The 20,303-nt window shown below is 41.6% G+C and overlaps 2 long non-coding RNA genes across 2 annotated transcripts; both read left to right on the top strand.

Moving 5' to 3' along the window:
- Positions 1 to 461: 461 nt before the first annotated feature.
- Positions 462 to 9,847, top strand: LOC115129829 (uncharacterized). Its single transcript, XR_010463997.1, has 2 exons — positions 462 to 795; positions 5,712 to 9,847. It is a non-coding gene; the product is annotated as an uncharacterized LOC115129829 (long non-coding RNA).
- A 5,246-nt stretch (positions 9,848 to 15,093) lies between these two features.
- On the top strand, positions 15,094 to 17,828 carry LOC115129837 (uncharacterized). Its single transcript, XR_003863692.1, has 2 exons — positions 15,094 to 15,376; positions 16,644 to 17,828. It is a non-coding gene; the product is annotated as an uncharacterized LOC115129837 (long non-coding RNA).
- The last annotated feature ends 2,475 nt before the right edge of the window (positions 17,829 to 20,303 follow it).

Genomic DNA, 20,303 nt, shown 5'->3' with positions numbered 1-20,303 from the left:
ACTTGAAGTCTTATATGATCACTCACAAAAGGGGTTACATAAAAGCTTAACCTGAAGTGAATCTGAAGTTAAAACAATACATTCATACTTTGTCATTGTGAATTTCTTGACACATCCAACTTGTGAATAGGTTTTATATGATGTTTTCTGGCAATTGATAACAGAACAAATTGTGTAATGTGTGGAGAGGGAAAAGCATTAGTCTATCAGATCTGTAAACTGAATCTAGCTCTGACTCAGGGACCTACCCTCCAGGACACTGCTGGCTACAGGAAGTCCTCGCGGCTGTCTACAACAGAGCACACACGCCTGTTCTCCGTATAGACGACATGCTCTAGTTGCTTGCCTGGAGGGCAAATCCAGCTCAAATGTACCCCTGTTCATTGACGGCCTCCGGACGTGGTTTGACGTGCTCCAAGCCAGCAGGTGGCGCTAATGTAATGCAGTCTTACACCGTCAGCGGTTGATGAATAGAAAACACAGCACATTGTTGTTTACAAAGGTATCTACTCAGTAGCGTAAACCCGCTAGGCTGAAGCAGACAGACGTTTCAACATTTATTTGATAAAACAAACAGCTAGACTTTTATTGCCCTCGCCAATATGTCCAAACTACAGTTACTGAATGTGTTCGTTACGGAGCGTTTGTCGGCTGCTGCTGTGGAGATACTCGGGGCCGTAGAGAAGACTATAGCAGAGTATCGGGAAGAAATCTTCCGTTCAGCAGAGGAGAACGAGCGTCTACGGAGGGAGATGGACATGATTATCAAATCAGAGATACAGTTATACAGAACAGGTCTGTAGCGAGTTAACGTTCGAGTTATAACATTTTACTTGTAGAATAATGATAAGACCATTTATGTGGCACGTTGTGCAATTCTCATCCAGACCGCAACTCTGGGGAGTAATCATTAGTGCAAACAGATGCAAAATAAGATTTTCTATTTAACAAATTCAGGTAGATCCCTCCCGTTTCGTTTGCTTCCGTCTAAGAAACGTTTTGCAACAGAATTAATGAATACACCCCTGGTTTGCCAACGTTTCTTCTTTGAATCACGTGCTGTAGTGTAGACCAGGGTTGCGTTCAGTACGACAGAAAGGGGTGCAACGTTGAATTTAACGGAAGCGGAACGACTATTTGAAAAAGTTGTGATTATGGTGGCCCAGAGGGCAGTTACCATGTGGTGATGGACGACTTTTTGCGATTTCAGACTCGATTAACCTGCCCGGGTTGAACGGCTAGTCCGGGCTGGTGAGGGAGGCACGCCCTACTCAAATCGAATTGTAATCTGCGCTGCTCGGCATATTGTAAAAAAATGGAGCATGGCGCATCATTCAGGAACATTCAACATCTCTTCTCCATAAAATATACAGTACCAGTCAAAAGTTTGGAGACACCTACGCATTCAAGGGTTTTTCTTTATTTTTTACTATTTTCTACATTGTAGAATAATAGTAAAGACATCAAACTATGAAATAACACACATGGAATCATGTAGTAACCAAAAAAGTGTTAAACAAATAAAACATTTTTTTTTTATATTTGACATTTTTCAAAGAGGCCTCCCTTTGCCTTGATGACAGCTTTGAAGAATCTAAAATATATTTGTTTCATAGTATTTGTAGTTATTTCATAGTATTGCACCTGGCTCACGACCGGGAGACCCGGTTCTAAAACAAATGCAGTCAGCGCTAACCCGGTACACCAGGAGCATGCATCGAATCCCCTCAAGTTCACACCCATATGTATCATGTAATACCGCCTAGCGACCAGGGAGGGGTGTGTTATTTTAAGTTTTTATGTACTGAATGCAACCCAGGCAGATGAACTGCCACAGGCGCTTTAAAAACTAGCACAGACCTCAAACAAAGTAGTTTTTCTACAGATTTGGGAAAAACTCCAATTTGAGCTTCTCAAATTTACTCCAGTTACTGTGTGTGGGGAGAATCAGTAATATTCAGTCAGATCCTATGGCTGTCTCATAGTCACCAATGTGATATCAGCTGAACATACAGTTTATCTTTTGCATTGAAGTGTGTATCAAATCAAACTTTATTTGTCACACACACCGAATACAACAAGTGTAGACTTTACCATGAAATGCTTACAAGCCCTTAACCCAACAGTGCAGTTCAAGAAGAGTAGAGAACATATTTCCCAAATCAACTAAAGTAAAACAATAATAAAAAGTAACACAATAAAATAACAATAACGAGGCTTTATACAGGGGGTACCGGTACCGAGTCAATGTGCAGGGGTACAGGTTAGTAACAAGGCTTTATACAGGGGGTACCGGTACCGAGTCAATGTGCAGGGGTACAGGTTAGTAACGAGGCTTTATACAGGGGGTACCAGTACCGAGTCAATGTGCAGGGGTACAGGTTAGTAACGAGGCTTTATACAGGGGGTACCGGTACCGAGTCAATGTGCAGGGGTACAGGTTAGTAACGAGGCTTTATACAGGGGGTACCGGTACCGATTCAATGTGCAGGGGTACAGGTTAGTAACGAGGCTTTATACAGGGGGTACCGGTACCGAGTCAATGTGCAGGGGTACAGGTTAGTAACAAGGCTTTATACAGGGGGTACCGGTACCGAGTCAATGTGCAGGGGTACAGGTTAGTAACGAGGCTTTATACAGGTGGTACCGGTACCGAGTCAATGTGCAGGGGTACAGGTTAGTAACGAGGCTTTATACAGGGGGTACCGGTACCGAGTCAATGTGCAGGGGTACAGGTTAGTAACGAGGCTTTATACAGGTGGTACCGGTACCGAGTCAATGTGCAGGGGTACAGGTTAGTAACGAGGCTTTATACAGGGGTACCGGTACCGAGTCAATGTGCAGGGGTACAGGTTAGTAACGAGGCTTTATACAGGGGGTACCGGTACCGAGTCAATGTGCAGGGGTACAGGTTAGTAACGAGGCTTTATACAGGGGGTACCGGTACCGAGTCAATGTGCAGGGGTACAGGTTAGTAACGAGGCTTTATACAGGGGGTACCGGTACCGAGTCAATGTGCAGGAGTACAGGTTAGTAACAAGGCTTTATACAGGGGGTACCAGTACCGAGTCAATGTGCAGGGGTACAGGTTAGTAACGAGGCTTTATACAGGGGGTACCGGTACCGAGTCAATGTGCAGGGGTACAGGTTAGTAACAAGGCTTTATACAGGGGGTACCGGTACCGAGTCAATGTGCAGGGGTACAGGTTAGTAACGAGGCTTTATACAGGGGGTACCAGTACCGAGTCAATGTGCAGGGGTACAGGTTAGTAACGAGGCTTTATACAGGGGGTACCGGTACCGAGTCAATGTGCAGCGGTACAGGTTAGTAACGAGGCTTTATACAGGGGGTACCGGTACCGAGTCAATGTGCAGCGGTACAGGTTAGTAACGAGGCTTTATACAGGGGGTACCGGTACCGAGTCAATGTGCAGCGGTACAGGTTACATTTACATTACATTTAAGTCATTTAGCAGACGCTCTTATCCAGAGCGACTTACAAATTGGTGCATTCACCTTATGACATCCAGTGGAACAGCCACTTTACAATAGTGCATCTAAATCTTTTTAAGGGGGGTGAGAAGGATTACTTTATCCTATCCTAGGTATTCCTTAAAGAGGTGGGGTTTCAGGTGTCTCCGGAAGGTGGTGATTGACTCCGCTGTCCTGGCGTCGTGAGGGAGTTTGTTCCACCATTGGGGGGCCAGAGAAGCGAACAGTTTTGACTGGGCTGAGCGGGAACTGCACTTCCTCAGTGGTAGGGAGGCGAGCAGGCCAGAGGTGGATGAACGCAGTGCCCTTGTTTGGGTGTAGGGCCTGATCAGAGCCTGGAGGTACTGAGGTGCCGTTCCCCTCACAGTTAGTAACGAGGCTTTATACAGGGGGTACCGGTACCGAGTCAATGTGCAGGGGTACAGGTTAGTAACGAGGCTTTATACAGGGGGTACCGGTACCGAGTCAATGTGCAGGGGTACAGGTTAGTAACGAGGCTTTATACAGGTGGTACCGGTACCGAGTCAATGTGCAGGGGTACAGGTTAGTAACGAGGCTTTATACAGGGGTACCGGTACCGAGTCAATGTGCAGGGGTACAGGTTAGTAACGAGGCTTTATACAGGGGGTACCGGTACCGAGTCAATGTGCAGGGGTACAGGTTAGTAACGAGGCTTTATACAGGGGGTACCGGTACCGAGTCAATGTGCAGGGGTACAGGTTAGTAACGAGGCTTTATACAGGGGGTACCGGTACCGAGTCAATGTGCAGGGGTACAGGTTAGTCCAGGTCATTTGTACATGTGTGTAGGGATGAAGTGACTGCATAAATGGCTACCACTCTGAGTAGACACTGTAATTCGTGGGCAGTGCACCATAGGTTTGAGAAAAAGTCAACGCAAAACAGGCCCGATTCAATTCAAACGACCTGTTTACAGGTCCACAGCAATTTGCAATTGTTGTGTTTCATAAAACGAGTTTTAATGCTCGTTCATGAGTGCAGTTTCAGGACGCGTCTGATTTTATAACTGTAAACATGCGTATGTATGGCGTGCGCCAAGTTGATCAATCTCAATATTTTTGTATGTGCGCGAACTTTTCAGAAATGGCGCACGCATTTAATTGGTGTGAAATTTACGCAACGTTATAAATGAGACTGGTCTACTTACGCGCCAACCAGATAATATGAGCCTATGAGGTGTCTCGGTTTCTATACCTTCTCAGGTATAGATGCTGCGTTCATAACCAAGTGGGAAAGTGTTATTTACCCGTTGTAAAGTTGTAAATACGAGTTGGATGCATCCACATGCTTTGAACTCGTTGAGAAATGCAGATTGGACAATGGCAAATAAGCTGCTTCAACCATAAACTAAAAGTACAGTTATCATGCTCACAAACAAAGTGTTCAAAAACCATATTCATAGATTGCTTTTTATAAATAACGTTTTGTTGCATTTACTGGCCAAAAATGCCATTCCCGAGATAATTATCTTAATGTGTGACGTCAGGTTTCAGCATGTGGGATAAGTCTGAGTTTGGGATGATAGATGAGTTTCCCACTAGTATTTACCAGTTGAAGGGACGTTTTTCCCTGTTGTATGTGGTAAATAGCATCTTCCCATTTGGTTATGAACAAAGCAAGACCAGTCTTCTAAAGTGGGATTGTAGGGCAGACGGTGTCAGTCATCCAAAATGCACTCAGAACCCTACTGGGGACCTGACAGGACGGAACTGCTCCAGCCAGTACTCTGTGTAGCCCCTCGTCCATGACATCCTTCAATCCCAAGAGGTGTTCAGCTGCAGATATGATATCAATCAATCTTGAGTTCTTATCCACTCCAGCAGTGCAGTTTATAACCATAGAGATAAATGCATAAGTCCACCTTTTTCAAGGCGAGGGTATCCGGACCCTGCACCTAGCGAACGGCACCCACAGGACTAGACTACGGTGTATCCACCATGACAACCGAACCACTAGCACTTTCTTTCACTCTTTTTGCTGCATCGGCATAAGAGACACTGGACAGCTCTTATCCTGGAAATCTCTGCCTCCTTCACCCTTACAGGGAATTCAGGGAGCTCATGTTCATGTTTCCCACCAGTGTAGACTAGACAACAAATCATCTTCTTTTTTTTTTGCACAGACAGGCCTACCAAGTAAAAGTACAGATTTTGTATTAAGATAAGTCAATATTGATTGAATATATATGTTTCCCTCCAGACTTCCAGCAACTCACTCCATCTGTTCCCCCTGAGCAGCAGAAGTGTGAGCAGGAGTGGAGCCCCAGTCTGGGGCAGGAGGACCCAGAACCCACACAGATTAAAGAGGAACAGCAGGAGTTCAGACTCAGTCAGGAGGACCCACCTCAGCCCTCACATCTTTACCAAAAACAAACTGTGGATGATGGAGAGAGGAGCGCTCTACCTATCATCATAACTGAAGACATCAAAACAGAACCTGATGGAGAGGGCTACAGAGTACCACAACCAACCAGTGATCAGCCCCTCTCAGTTCATCCAGACTGCTCTGCTACACTGGAAAAACCATATTGGTGTCAACAATGTGGCAAAAGCTTCACACGTAAGGGAAACTTGACCTTGCATTTAAAGATACACACAGGAGAGAAACCTTTTCTGTGCAAACAATGTGGCAAAAGGTTTAACCAGAAGAGCAACTTGACCATCCACACAAGGGTACACACAGGAGAGAATCCCTATCAGTGCAAACAATGTGGCAAAAGGTTTAACCATAAGAGCAACTTGACCAGCCATACAAGGATACACACAGGAGAGAATCTGTATCAATGGAAAGCTATTTAAGACTTCATCAGTGGGTTCACACGGGAGAAATCTGACCAGTACAAATAATGTGGCAAAAGCTTTGGTTATAAACAGCCATACATCACATATGAGCACTCACATTAAAGGGCATACATTATATTACTGCAGTGAGTACAGCAAAAGCTTCAGCCTGAAGTGAAAGTGAAAACAACAAATGATACTTTGTATCATTGTGGATTACTTCTCACATCCAACTTGTAAATTAATGTTATGTTCTGTTTTCTGGCACTTGACAACAAAACAAATTGAGTTGTGAAAATCATCAGTCAGTATTAGATTTCTTAGCTGAAACTAGCTCTCACTTTCAGAGACCTACAGTGCATTCGGAAAGTATTCAGACCCTTGACTTTTTCAATTTTGTTATGTTACAGCCTTATTCTAAAATTGATTAAATAGTATTTTTTTCTCTCATCAATCTACACACAATACCCCATAATGACAAAGCAAAAACAGTTTTTTAGAAATTTTAGCAAATGGATCTCTCTTTACTTTGCTCCGTTCAGCTTTGCCTCGATCCTGACTAGTCTCCCGGTCCCTGCAACTGAAAAACATCCCCACAGCATTATGCTGCCACCACCATGCTACACCGTAGGGATGGTGCCAGGTTTCCTCCAGATGCGACGCTTGGTATTCAGGTCAAAGATTTCAATCTTGGTTTCATCAGACCAGAGAATCTTGTTTCTAATGGTCTGAGAGTCTTTTAGGTGCCTTTTGGAAAACTCCAAGCGGGCTGTCATGTGCCTTTTGCTGAGGAGTGGCATCCGTCTGGCCACTCTACCATAAAAGCCTGATTGGTGGAGTGCTGCAGAGATGTTTGTCCTTCTGGAAGGTTCTCCCATCTCCACAGAGTGACTCTGGAGCTCTGTCAGAGTGACCATCAGGTTCTTGGTCTCCTCCCCCGATTGTTCAGTTTGGCTGGGCAGCCAGCTCTAGAAAGAGTTTTGGTGGTTCCAAACTTCTTCCATTTAAGAATGATGGAGGCTACTGTGTTGTTGAGGACCTTCAATGCTGCAGAAATGTTTTGCTACCCTTCCCCAGATCTGTGACTCGACACAATCCTGTCTCAAAGCTCTACAGACAATTCCTTCAACCTCATGGCTTGGTTTTAGTTCTGACATGCACTGTCAACTGTGGGACCTTATATAGACAGGTGTGTGCCTTCCCAAATCATGTCCTTTCAATTGAATTGTAGAAGTTGTAGAAACATCAAGGATGATCAATGGAAACAGGATGCACCTGATATCAATTCCCAGTCTTATAGCAAAGGGTCTGAATACTTATGCTATTTTTAATACATTTGCAAACATTTTCTGTACTGTTTTCGCTTTGTCATTATGGGGTATTGTGTGTAGATTGCTGATCATTTTTTATTATTTAATCCATTTTAGAATAAGGCTGCAATGTAACAATGTGGAAAAAGTGAAGGAGGACACTGCTGGCTTCAGGAAGCCCTCACCATATAATTTGAGGAAAAATATCTATGTATTTGTGTTTTTTGTTTTTAATGCTTTGGTTGTTTTGTGCAAAGATGAAAAAATGAAATGAATTACAAAAATAAACATTTTCCCTTTCTTTTTCTACAACTAAAGAAAAAGGAAGTCCTCACCACTGTATCTAGCACAGAGCACACATTTGGATTTCTAAACAATAGGAGTTCTTATTCAATTGTTTAACAATGACATACAGGATATTTTGGCCACTATCTTCTATCTGTACCAACTAGAGGTCGACCGATTATGATTTTCAATGCCGATACCGATTATTGGAGGACCAAAAAAGCAGATACCGATTAATCGGACGATTTTTTAAAAAAATAAAAAATTTAAAAAAAGTTTTTATTGATTTGTAATAATGACAATTACAACAATACTGAATGAACACTTATTTTAACTTAATATAATACATCAATAAAATCAATTTAGCCTCAAGTAAATAATGAAACATGTTCAATTTGGTTTAAATAATGCAAAAACAAAGTGTTGGAGAAGAAAGTAAAAGTGCAATATGTGCTATGTAAGAAAGCTAATGTTTCAGTTCCTTGCTCAGAACATGAGAACATATGAAAGCTGGTGGTTCCTTTTAACATGAGTCTTCAATATTCCCAGGTAAGAAGTTTTAGGTTGTAGTTATTATAGGAATTATAGGACTATTTCCCTCTATAACATTTGTATTTCATTAACCTTTGACTATTGGATGTTATTATAGGCACTTTAGTATTGCCAGTGTAACAGTATAGCTTCCGTCCCTCTCCTTGCTCCTCCCTGGGCTCGAACCAGCAACACAACGACAACAGCCACCATCGAAGCAGCGTTACCCATGCAGAGCAAGGGGAACAACTACTAGCAGGCTCAGAGTGAGTGACGTTTGAAACGCTATTAGCGAGCGCTAACTAGCTAGCCATTTCACTTCGGTTACACCAACCTCATCTCGGGAGTTGATAGGCTTGAAGTCATAAACAGCACAATGCTTGACGCACAACGAAGAGCTGCTGGCAAAACGCACGAAAGTGCTGTTTGAATGAATGTTTTACGTGCCTGCTTCTGCCTACCACCGCTCAGTCAGATACTTAGATACTTGTATGCTTGTATGCTCAGTCAGATTATATGCAATGCAGGACATGCTAGATAATATCTAGTAATATCATCAACCATGTGTAGTTAACTAGTGATTATGATTGATAGTTTTTTCTAAGATAAGTTTAATGCTAGCTAGCAACTTACCTTGGCTTACTGCATTCGCGTAACAGGTCTCCTTGTGGAGTGCAACGAGAGAGAGGCAGGTCTATATTGCGTTGGACTAGTTAACTGTAAGGTTGCAAGATTGGATCCCCTGAGCTGACAAGGTGAAAATATGTCGTTCTGCCCCTGAATAAGGCAGTTAACCCATCGTTCCTAGGCCGTCATTGAAAATAAGAATGAATTAACTGACTTGCCTAGTTAAATAAACATATATTTTTTTTAAATACCGATTTCCGATTGTTATGAAAACTTGAAATCGGATGTTAGAATATTGAAGTAGCCTATCACATCTGCGTTGACAATTAATAATGCAGCAAATAATTTGTTTTAATAAAGTAGTTTTTTCAATGGATGTCATAGTGAAAAGCTCTTTCTCTGTTGAACATGATTTCTGTGATGGTTCATATTAGGCAGGTTTAATACATCCTCTATCAGCTCTATTTCTTGCCTCTTACCCCCAACCGTTTTCATAAAGCGTCTGAGATGAGGGCTGATCTAGGATCAGTTCGCCCCTGCCCATTCATTATAATTTACATAAAGCATCTCAAATTATTGCTATTCTAGGATCAGATTGCCCCTCTACATTCATTATAATTGAAGAAGCAAAACTAGATCAGCACTCCCACTCAGACGCTTTGGATCCGATTTAGAAAACTATGCCTTTTATACGCCCTTCTCAGTAGTTGGTATTCAGACTTACCATATGAAGGTGCATAATGGGCTTTGCAGGCGTGATTCTTTTGTGTGCGCTGAATAAATGTAATTCAACCACTGAAAACCGCTGGCCAACAGATGTTCTCATTGAGTTTTAATTCAGAAAGGTTTTCAGGTCATTTATCTTAAGCCGTGATCCCTTTAAATACAGTGTCCCTTCAATTCGAATTTAGTCGACAGACTAGAATAAATTGAGAGAACGAGTTCAGAAACAGTTCAGAAAATAGGGGTAAATGAAAGAAAGCCATCTAAATATATATATATTTTAAATCCATATCCCTATTTTCTGAACCCGTTCTCTCGATGTATTCTAGTCTGTCGACAAAATTCTAAATATTGCGACATGGGTTTTGTTCAAACTGTTACGGCTCAGTCTGTCCCAGCTCCATAACGATTGAATTAGCCTACATGCATTTTTTTGGTAACACTTTACTTGACACCTAGCATCATAACGCGTTATGACACGGTCATATTCATGTCAAAATATGTCATAACAGCTGACATAACTTGTCATAACCTGTCCATAATATCGTCATAACACTGCCATGGCCCATATATTTACACCTGTTGTGACACATTGCATTATTTTATGGCTGGTTAAGACACCTACATAAGAGTGTGAATCTACATTTATTCAAATGTGTTTTTTCGCTGCCAAGAATTGTCCTTTAGTTTGAAAGTTTTCCAAGAGTGCACAAAGCTGTAATCAAGGCAAAGGGTGGCTATTTGAAGAATCTCAAATATATTTTGATTAGTTTAATACTTTTTTGGTTACTACATAATTCTATATGTGTTATTTCATGTTTTTGATGTCTTCACTATTATTCTACAATGTCGAAAATAGTCTAAATAAAGAAAAACCCTTGAATGAGTAGGTGTTCTGAAACTTTTGACCGGTAGTGTACACACATTACATTTTAAATAAATAGTAATCAGACATCTCCGGTATACATTATGTAGTTATGTAGAAATCTTACTTTGTGCATCTTCTCTTTGGTGTCATAAACAATCCTTGCTTCCTGCCTGTGCTTGGTAAGGATAAGAGGGGGGCGTTATGACCTCCTCCTTTAGACTAGTTAAGATACGAGACAGTGCCAAACACATGCCAGAACCAACCCTATGAACTATGCCTATGTAACGTGCCTGTAACCAGTCTATAAGGGAACTAAACGGGACTGCCCCGTTAGAGCTTCTGACAGACGTTCACTATGGTTCATTAAGTTTGTTGGAACCTCTCCAGTGCACTGACAATAAACAATGATTAATTTAAGATTGACTTTGGGTGTCCCTATGTAAGAATTTACATGACAGTGTTTTCAGTAATAACCATTACAGATCATGGACTGAGAGCTCTACTCAGCCCATCCCACTTATCTCCATAGACCACCCTCTTTTGATTTCTAAGTGCCGTTTTTCAACTGTGCTGTGATGTTTTACATTAATTTTGCATAGTATACACAGATTGTGAGCTAAAGATTAAGACCTTTCCTGTGAGTGTTATGTTGTTGATTGATTGACTATGGCATTCCAAATCACCCAACACTGCTATTTGTAAGATTAATTTTAAATGGATGTTAATTGTTCAGACATTCCTGAGCATGTGACCAGAAACAAGCTACATTGGGGCGATACCAGAAAAATGCTAGAACCGCCACTGATGTGCCATGGAATCGGTACATAGACAATCTCTTCGCAGCTATTTTGCGATCTGTATTGCGCAGCTGTCAACATTTTTGTCCTCAAATGAAACTGGTCAATTTAGTCTATTTATGCCAATCTTTTTCACCAAATTATGGTCTTTAAGATATTGCTGACAAACATGTTCCCTAATTTCTCCCCCTTCCACTTGCCTCCTGTAACGATTGTCCTCTTCTTCTGACGAGTAGTAAGAGAGATCGGACCAATTTGCAGCGTGGTAATTGTCCATTTTAATAAGTCAAACTGAACACTACAACATACAAAATAACACCGTGAAACAAACAAAACAGTCCCGTGTGGTACAAACACGGAAAATAATCACCCACGAAACACAATAGAAAACAGGCTACCTAAATATGGTTCTCAATCAGGGACAACGATTGACAGCTGCCTCTGATTGAGAACCATACCAGGCCAAACACAGAAATAGCAAACCATAGAAAAACTAACATAGACAACCCACCCAACTCACGCCCTGACCATACTAAAACAAAGACATAATAAAAGAACTAAGGTCAGAACGTGACACCTCCTCCATTTTTGCAGTAATGCTGCAATCAGTTGATTGTAACTTTGGATTAAGCAAACATTCCCATCTTTTTTTTATATTTGCATGTGTGACAACTCCACCATTCCTATTCATAATATCATTAATAAATATAAAACAAGAAAAAAAAGTTGTTTTATTTTTTATTAATCAGTATATTTGAGTTTAACCATAATATTTGTTGTAATATTTGTTCTATCTTTTCTGGAGGATAAAACTGAAATTGTAACCAGCTGTGTATAACTTGTTTAAAACCTCAAGGGATGTAAAGACCCCTGTTTAGGGGACCTGCGTGGTTCTGGTACTGGTTCGGACCAACATTTTCACTTACAAATCCATCTGTGGACACTGTAGATCGAAATGGCTTGCATTGATCGATAGCCCTGGTTCCCACGGTCACAGTATGAATAGGAATGGTGGAGTTATATTGTCTGAGCCTGTGTGACGTAGGATGTGAGCATGGAAACTCCTTGATGCTGGAATGTCCCTCCTACCATATCATTTTCACAGCTGACTGTCCATCAACTCCTGGCTGAACCCTACACCACATCCACTGACAAAGCACATGCCTGCAATCATTACAGGGGTGGCTCATCACTGTATCACTGTATCACTGTAGCACATTCAGAGATCGATTTATAGCCATTGATCTAAAAATGATTCATATATTTTAAACATAGAAATGTTTGTTTGTCATAGACTGACAAGATTCATAGGAAATGATAGGCAAGCGCCTAACTAGTTCAGGAAGCTATAGCTCTGTGTGCTGTTCACAGAGATGAGGGCAAACGTTTTGATCAAGAGAAACCTTTTCTCTTAACACTAGACACACAGATATGTATTTTACAGTTGGAACGAAGGTGAAATCTTATAGTTAGAATATACTATATTTAGAAAGCACACTGTAAGTCATCTCGAGCCTTATTCATAACGTTTTGTTGAATAGGAAATGCATCATATCAAATATGTCATATTTGTATCATATTTGTACTCTTTACTTGAGCTTGTGTCCTTAAAAGTGACTACACCTCAGAAATATATAACTATTTTTACCAGAAAGGTGAGATTGAATCTTTCTTGGAGTATGCAGGATGACTATTTATAGTCTGTGGCCCTCTCATGATAAATAATTACTTTTGGGGATTATGTAGATTACATTTCGTTGCATTTAACTGAAAGGGCGATACTTTGAACAAAGTTTCCTTTTCAATTAATCGAAAATGAGAAGTTGTAATCTGTATAAACGCAAAAAGGTAATTTTGAACAAAGGTTGAGCTTTTCTTAATAATCTACTGTAGAACCAGTTTGGGTTTAAGTATAATTTAGGTATGAGTGAAGCTTTTAGTGAGAGGTTTAATGCTTTAATATTTAAAGGCATAGCCGCGGGAAGTAGCGGTGCTGTAGGCGCTGCAGCACCCTCTGACGGGAAGTAGCGGTGCTGTAGGTGCTGCAGCACCCTCTGACGGGAAGCAGCGGTGCTGTAGGCGCTGCAGCACCCTCTGACGGGAAGTAGCGGTGCTGTAGGTGCTGCAGCACCCTCTGACGGGAAGTAGCGGTGCTGTAGGCGCTGCAGCACCCTCTGACGGGAAGTAGCGGTGCTGTAGGTGCTGCAGCACCCTCTGACGGGAAGTAGCGGTGCTGTAGGTGCTGCAGCACCCTCTGACGGGAAGTAGCGGTGCTGTAGGTGCTGCAGCACCCTCTGACGGGAAGTAGCGGTGCTGTAGGCGCTGCAGCACCCTCTGACGGGAAGTAGCGGTGCTGTAGGCGCTGCAGCACCCTCTGACGGGAAGTAGCGGTGCTGTAGGCGCTGCAGCACCCTCTGACGGGAAGTAGCGGTGCTGTAGGTGCTGCAGCACCCTCTAACGGGAAGTAGCGGTGCTGTAGGTGCTGCAGCACCCTCTGACGGGAAGTAGCGGTGCTGTAGGTGCTGCAGCACCCTCTGACGGGAAGTAGCGGTGCTGTAGGTGCTGCAGCACCCTCTGACGGGAAGTAGCGGTGCTGTAGGTGATGCAGCACCCTCTGACAATCAAAATTTTTAAAATTATTAATATAAAAAATGTATACAGCATTTGTTTTGTTTCACCAAATTAGTGCACTAGGCCTTTATTACTCCTGTATGAGCGGAGAGGAGCAAAATATTGGTCAGCAGAGCAGGGAGAAATGCAGAATCTTCCAGCGGCCATGTTTCATTATTTCAGTCGCCCCAAACTCATATTCATTATATAAATAGGCACCTTTAATTACCAATATTTTTGGCTCATATGATTTAAAAACATGTCATCTGGAGTAGGCTGCACCATAAATTAGTCCGTAAAATGGAGATTGGTCTCGAGTTAATCAATGTGATTTGTCCATAAATATACAGGTATACCTCTCCATGATTGCAGAATCTTGTCTATTTTTGCTAACTTTCAATTAAACTTTATTGTGGTAAATGAATTGATATCTTTAAGGATATGAATATCAAGTATGTCTACTTCACCAACAGGCCATTTTATAGGTAAACTACAAGGTAATGTAAAAATGTGTATTTTAACATAAGGTCCACTTATCATAATCGGGTTTAAATCCAAAGAGGATAGAAAATGGATCAAGATCTTCAATGAGACTGTGCAGGGATCCAGATGTGCGGATTTAAGAGGTCATTTTAGTCATCGACATACATTGACACTTTCGTTTTCAAGCACTGTATTTCTAACCCCTAGAATTGGGGCCTTTGTGAATACAACCCCATGGCCCTAACCCTGTGTTACTGGTTAGGGTCAACTTTGACCTCCTCCCAACTGGTGTCTCCTGGGACATGATGGTTTAAATAGAAGGCACTAAGAGACCATGCAAAGGCATGAAAAAAACGTCTCGTTGTTACAGAATATACTGACTGACAACAGTTCGAAATCTAAACTAGCAATTCAGAGTAGTCTGATAGAGACGAAGAAGAAGATATTTTAGCTCAATTTGGTGTTGGGGGTAGGATCTAGTAACTGGTTTTCCATTAAATGCTCCGAGACAGCAGGTGGCGCTATTGCAGTGCAGTCTGTTTTTCACCGATCACGTTGTGTAAATAGCACACCGTCCATCGTTGTTTACATTTGTTCTAGATTAGATCTGCTAGGCCAAATCAGACAGAGAAGTTTCAAAATGTCTTTGATCGCCAATATGTCAAAAAACTACAGTTGTTAAATGTGTTCGTCGCCGAGCGTTTGTCGGCGGCTGCTGTGGAGATATTCGGGGCCGTAGAGAAGACCATTGCAGAGTTTCAGGAACTAATCTGTTCAGCAGAGGAGAACGAGGGTCTACGGAGGCTGTTGGCCATGGTTATCAAACCAGAGATAAAGTTACACAGAGTTGGTGTGTATAGCGAGCTACAGTTGTGATACGAGATTTGAATATTTAACGTCATTAGACAAGATCATTCAGGTGGCACGTTGTGATATGCGCACTCTCAGCCCAATATACCTTTGATCAATTATTTAATTAACTAATAAAACGAGGTTTAAATTGCCAGCAGATGCAACATGTTTGCTTACAGCTGCACTAGGATCTGACAGTTTTCCTGCATAGATGAAGACCGGGTGGAGGGATGACAATTCGGAGAACATTTTTCGAGACATTAGAGCGACTTGTCCCTCGTCTGAAGCTATCTACACTCTAGTCCCGATTAGCTAAACACATTTACAGTGTATTATGAAAGTATTCAGACCCCTTGACGTTTTCCACATGTTGTTATGTTTTTGACTCATCGATCTACACACAATACCCCATAATGACAAAGCGAAAAACATTGGCGTCCATATTAGATTTTGAATTGGGGAGGGAAGTAGCATATAAAAACTGGATTTAATAGTTCTTTGTTCATTGGTCAGCGACGCAAACGGCGATTCTGTTTCTGCAATTTCTGTTATTCAATACGTTTCAATGGGCTTTAGTAGTAAAGGCCCAAATCAATATTTTATCAAATAATTGTATATTTTTTTGTTGATACCTAAAGGGGTTCTAAAATTAAAAATCAAATCGCTAAATGATCCATATAGTGTGACCATCTTAAAACAATTCCATATGACAGCTTATCAAATTTCACTCTTGAACTTATTTAGCCTTGCCGTAACAAAGAGGTTGGATACTAATTGACTCAAGACATTTCAGCTTTTCATTTTTATTTAGGTTGTACATTTTTCTCAAAACATAATTCCACTTTGACATTATGGGGTATTGTGTAGACCAATGACACAATCTCAATTTAATCTATTATAAATTCAGGCTGTAACACAACAAAATCTGTCAAAGAGCGTGAATATTTTCTGAAGGCACTGTAGCTTTGGACTTGGGACACATGCTGCTAGTGGTCATTGGACCATGATTTATCTCGAATGTCACTATGAAATGCCCAAAGACCTCGTCACTAATTCATGAAATAATGAATGACAAGTCTAATATTGGGATAGCGCACCCTGAACATAACTTTAGTTGGCCAACATTGCTCTGTTGAATCTTGCTGTAGCTAGTGTAGACGACCATTCAACAAATCATCTTGTTTTTAAGCACAAAGAGGCCTTCAAACAAAATCACTATTTTTAGTCATTCAAAATATTGATTGAATATATATGTTTCCCTCCAGACTTCCAGCTACTCACTCCAGCCGTGTGAGTAGCTGGAAGTGAGCAGTCTGGGGCAGGAGGACCCAGAACCCACACAGATTAAAGAGGAACAACAGGAGCTCAGGCTCAGTCAGGAGGACCCACCTCAGCACTCACATCTTTACCAAAACCAAACTGTGGATGATGGAGAGAGGAGCGCTCTACCTATCATCATAACTGAAGAGATCAAAACAGAACCTGATGGAGAGGACTACAGAGTAGCAGAACCAACCAATGATCAGCCCCTTTCAGTTCATCCAGACTACTCTGCTGCAGTGGAGAAACTATATCAGTGTAAACAATGTGGCAACAGCTTCACACGTAAGGGACACTTGACCATCCATTCAAGGATACACACAGGAGAGAAATCTTATCTGTTCAAACAATGTGGCAAAAGCTTCATCCAGAAAGGTGACTTGGACAGACATACAAGGATACACACAGGGGAGAGATCTTTTCAGTGTGAAGACAGTGGCAAAGCTTTCAACCAGAAGATAGAATTGACATTGCATATGAAAGTTCATAGAGGACAGAGAACATACAGCTGTCCTGAATGCAGGAAACGTTACATGGCATTAAGCCATTTAAGACGTCATCAGAGTGTTCACACAGGGGAGAAACTTCATCAGTGCAAAGAATGTGACAAATGCTTTAGTTATAAAGGAAGCTTGAAGTTGCATATGAGCACTCACACAAAAGGGATACATAATATCCCTGCAATGAGTGCAGCAAGTGAATCTGAAGTGAAAACAACAAATTATACTTTATCATTGTGGATTTCTTGTTACATCCAACTTTAAATTAATGTTCTATTTTCTGGCACTAGACAAAAAAGCGAATTGAGTTGTGTGTGTGGAGGGGGAAGCATCACTCAGTGTCAGCTTTTTAAGATGAATCTAGCTCTCACTTTCAGGGACCTACCATCCAGGACACTGCTGGATTCAGGAAGTCCTCACCACTGTATCTAGCACATAGCACACACTTGGATTTCTAAACAACAGGAGTTATTATTCAATTGTTTAACAATGACATACAGGATATTTGGGCCACTATCTTCTATCTGTACTGATGGCTGCATGTTAGAATATTGAAGTAGCCCATCACATCTGTATTGACTCAATACAGCAAATAAACTTTGTTTTAATAAAGTTGTTTTTTTCAATGGATGTCATAGTGAAACCCTATTTTTTTCTCTGTTGAACATGATTTCTGTGCTGGTTCATATCAGGAAGGTTTAATACATCCTCTATCAGCTCTATTCCCTGCCTCTTACCCCCAAGCCTTCCTGAACCATTAGGCAGATGGGAAACTATCTGAGCCCAGGTTTAATACATCCTCTATCAGCTCTATTCCCTGCTTCTTACCCCCAACCCTATCCTGGAACAGCATTCCTAAACTTAATTATTGGGTCACAAAGACCTTTGTTGGGTAAAGGTCAGGCTGTAAAGGACTTTGGGAACCATTACCTTATACTGACAGTGGCTTCCTGTGAATACTGTGAGTGTTTAAATGTCAGTGTCAGTGTGATATTTGACAGGCCACATTCCTAAGGAACACCAGCGTCATGGAGAATCCTCAACATTCCAACTGACCTGACCGCGCTCTCCACAACCGTGTCTCCTTCCCCCATCCCAGAGCCTGACCCCAGAGGGCCCTGAGGTACAGTGTTGTGAGAATCAGGCCCAGCTTTAACTGAGTGTTTAGGTACATCTCAGTAGTCATAAGTCTGACCCCTCCCCTTTTCCACTCCTTTGACTCCTCCTTTTTCCACTCCTTTGCAATTCTTCTGCAGGTCGTTCTTTTGTGAGAGAATGGTTCTCCGTTAACTAAAGTAACTGGAGTAAAAAATCAGGTCGATGACAGCAGGATAGCTATAATGATACTTTTTGCCTGTGCATACTGCTCTCTACTTGCAGGGCTCTCAACACATTTTGGGGTTGTGGTTATTCCTCCTGTGGTAGTGACTGTCAGAAATTCCACTACAATGGCAAACTTGAACTGCTGCTGACCTGACACCAAGACGACTGTCTCATCATCTCTAATAACACTTTACAAAATAATGTTGTAGAGATGTATTCAGATAGATATTACTAGATCCACAAAAATCGACCATTTATGTCTAGCATGTTTACTTTTACCCAAATATTTGCCTGTAGGATTAGGGGGACAGTGTCGCTGGCGCCCGTCTTACAAAAACAATAAAGAATCAACCACAAAGTTGACAAATCATGAAATATAATGAAAATATTTCTGAAGATAACAAACGGGTAGTCCCACTTCTAAACTAATCCTCGACCAGCTGTGGGGTGGTTTGATTTGGCCCTATTTGGTCAATGCCTCCTAATAATCTCCAGTCATTTATCAATCAATAAGAACTGAATTTGAACTAGTACTTGCCGCTTAACATTTGTCTGGGTGACTTTTGTCAGAACTGGTAGTTTCCTCTGTTCCCTGTGTTTCCAGGGCAGATCTGGGTCTGTGCTTGTTATCATAGGCTGTGATAATCGCTCCTCAGGCTCCCACCAGTACAAAATAAATGAAGGCGTCTGAAAGGAAGGCCAACCGAAATAAAGTCCAACTGAAAGGAAGGCCTCTGAAAGTTGTGGCCAGAAACATTGTTTTAAATTAGATTCATGTAAGCCGGCATTGTTCGTGTGCCAATGGTGGAAATGTCAGATTCATTTCAGAGAGAAATGGGTCAAGAAAACAGAGAGAGGAGCTGGAGGGTATAGGACTCTTTTATTACTCGTTTTCAGAGTGGAAATATGTAGGAGAAAAATTCCCTGAGGTCTATCATCTAGTTTTCAAAGGGGCCAGAGACCGTAATAGATGACATAGGCCTGCTAGCAGAAAACAATAGACCCTAGATATGATCACTGGGAGGGTAAATACAAATATAGCTAGCAGACGTGATACACATTACAAAGGAATAACATGTAGACCTATCTGAAACACTACAGAAAAAAGTACTACAATTGTTGCATACAACAAACATAATCAAAAGTTGCAGTAAAAAGTCTTAGTACTGATGAGAATGAATCTTTGGGGATGCATTGAAACACGATCTTGATGACCAATTCAATGTCCCAGTTTTATCTAACAGTCTTTCAGCATCAGTGGCAATTGAGGCATACTGTCAGTAGAACAATAGTCAATTGGTGGATTCAGGGTACTCTGACTATGATGGAGGGTATCCACAGCTTTTTCATACCATTCTTGGGCAGCTATAAAGAGAGACGTGAGCCATTAGATTATGGCTATCAGGATGGCAATCGCTGCCACGGGACAAACAGAGTGGATACCAAAGGACAGACTGTATGTGATCGTATCTGAGCACATCTGTATGAACCCACTCTAAACCAGTACCAGAACAGAGCTCGAACCAAAGTCATTCAGCTCACATCTCTGGCCCAGTCCCCAAGTCCAAAAACTTCCCTCTGTATATTATCTGTACAGACGATGTATTGCCTTTACAGCGCTGACACAGCAGAGGAATCTTTCCAGAAACAGATGTGTGTGTGAGAGAGAGAGAGAGAGAGAGAGAAACAGAGAGAGAGTTTGTCTACTGTTGGATTGAAGGGAGGGAATCTACACACTTCATAAATATTTATCTCACACATCAGTCTCTCATTTATTGGCAA

This window comes from Oncorhynchus nerka, linkage group LG5, assembly GCF_034236695.1.
Source record: "Oncorhynchus nerka isolate Pitt River linkage group LG5, Oner_Uvic_2.0, whole genome shotgun sequence".
NCBI lineage: Eukaryota > Metazoa > Chordata > Actinopteri > Salmoniformes > Salmonidae > Oncorhynchus > Oncorhynchus nerka.
Note: the sequence above shows the minus strand (reverse complement) of the source record. Positions and strands in the feature narration are given on the sequence as shown.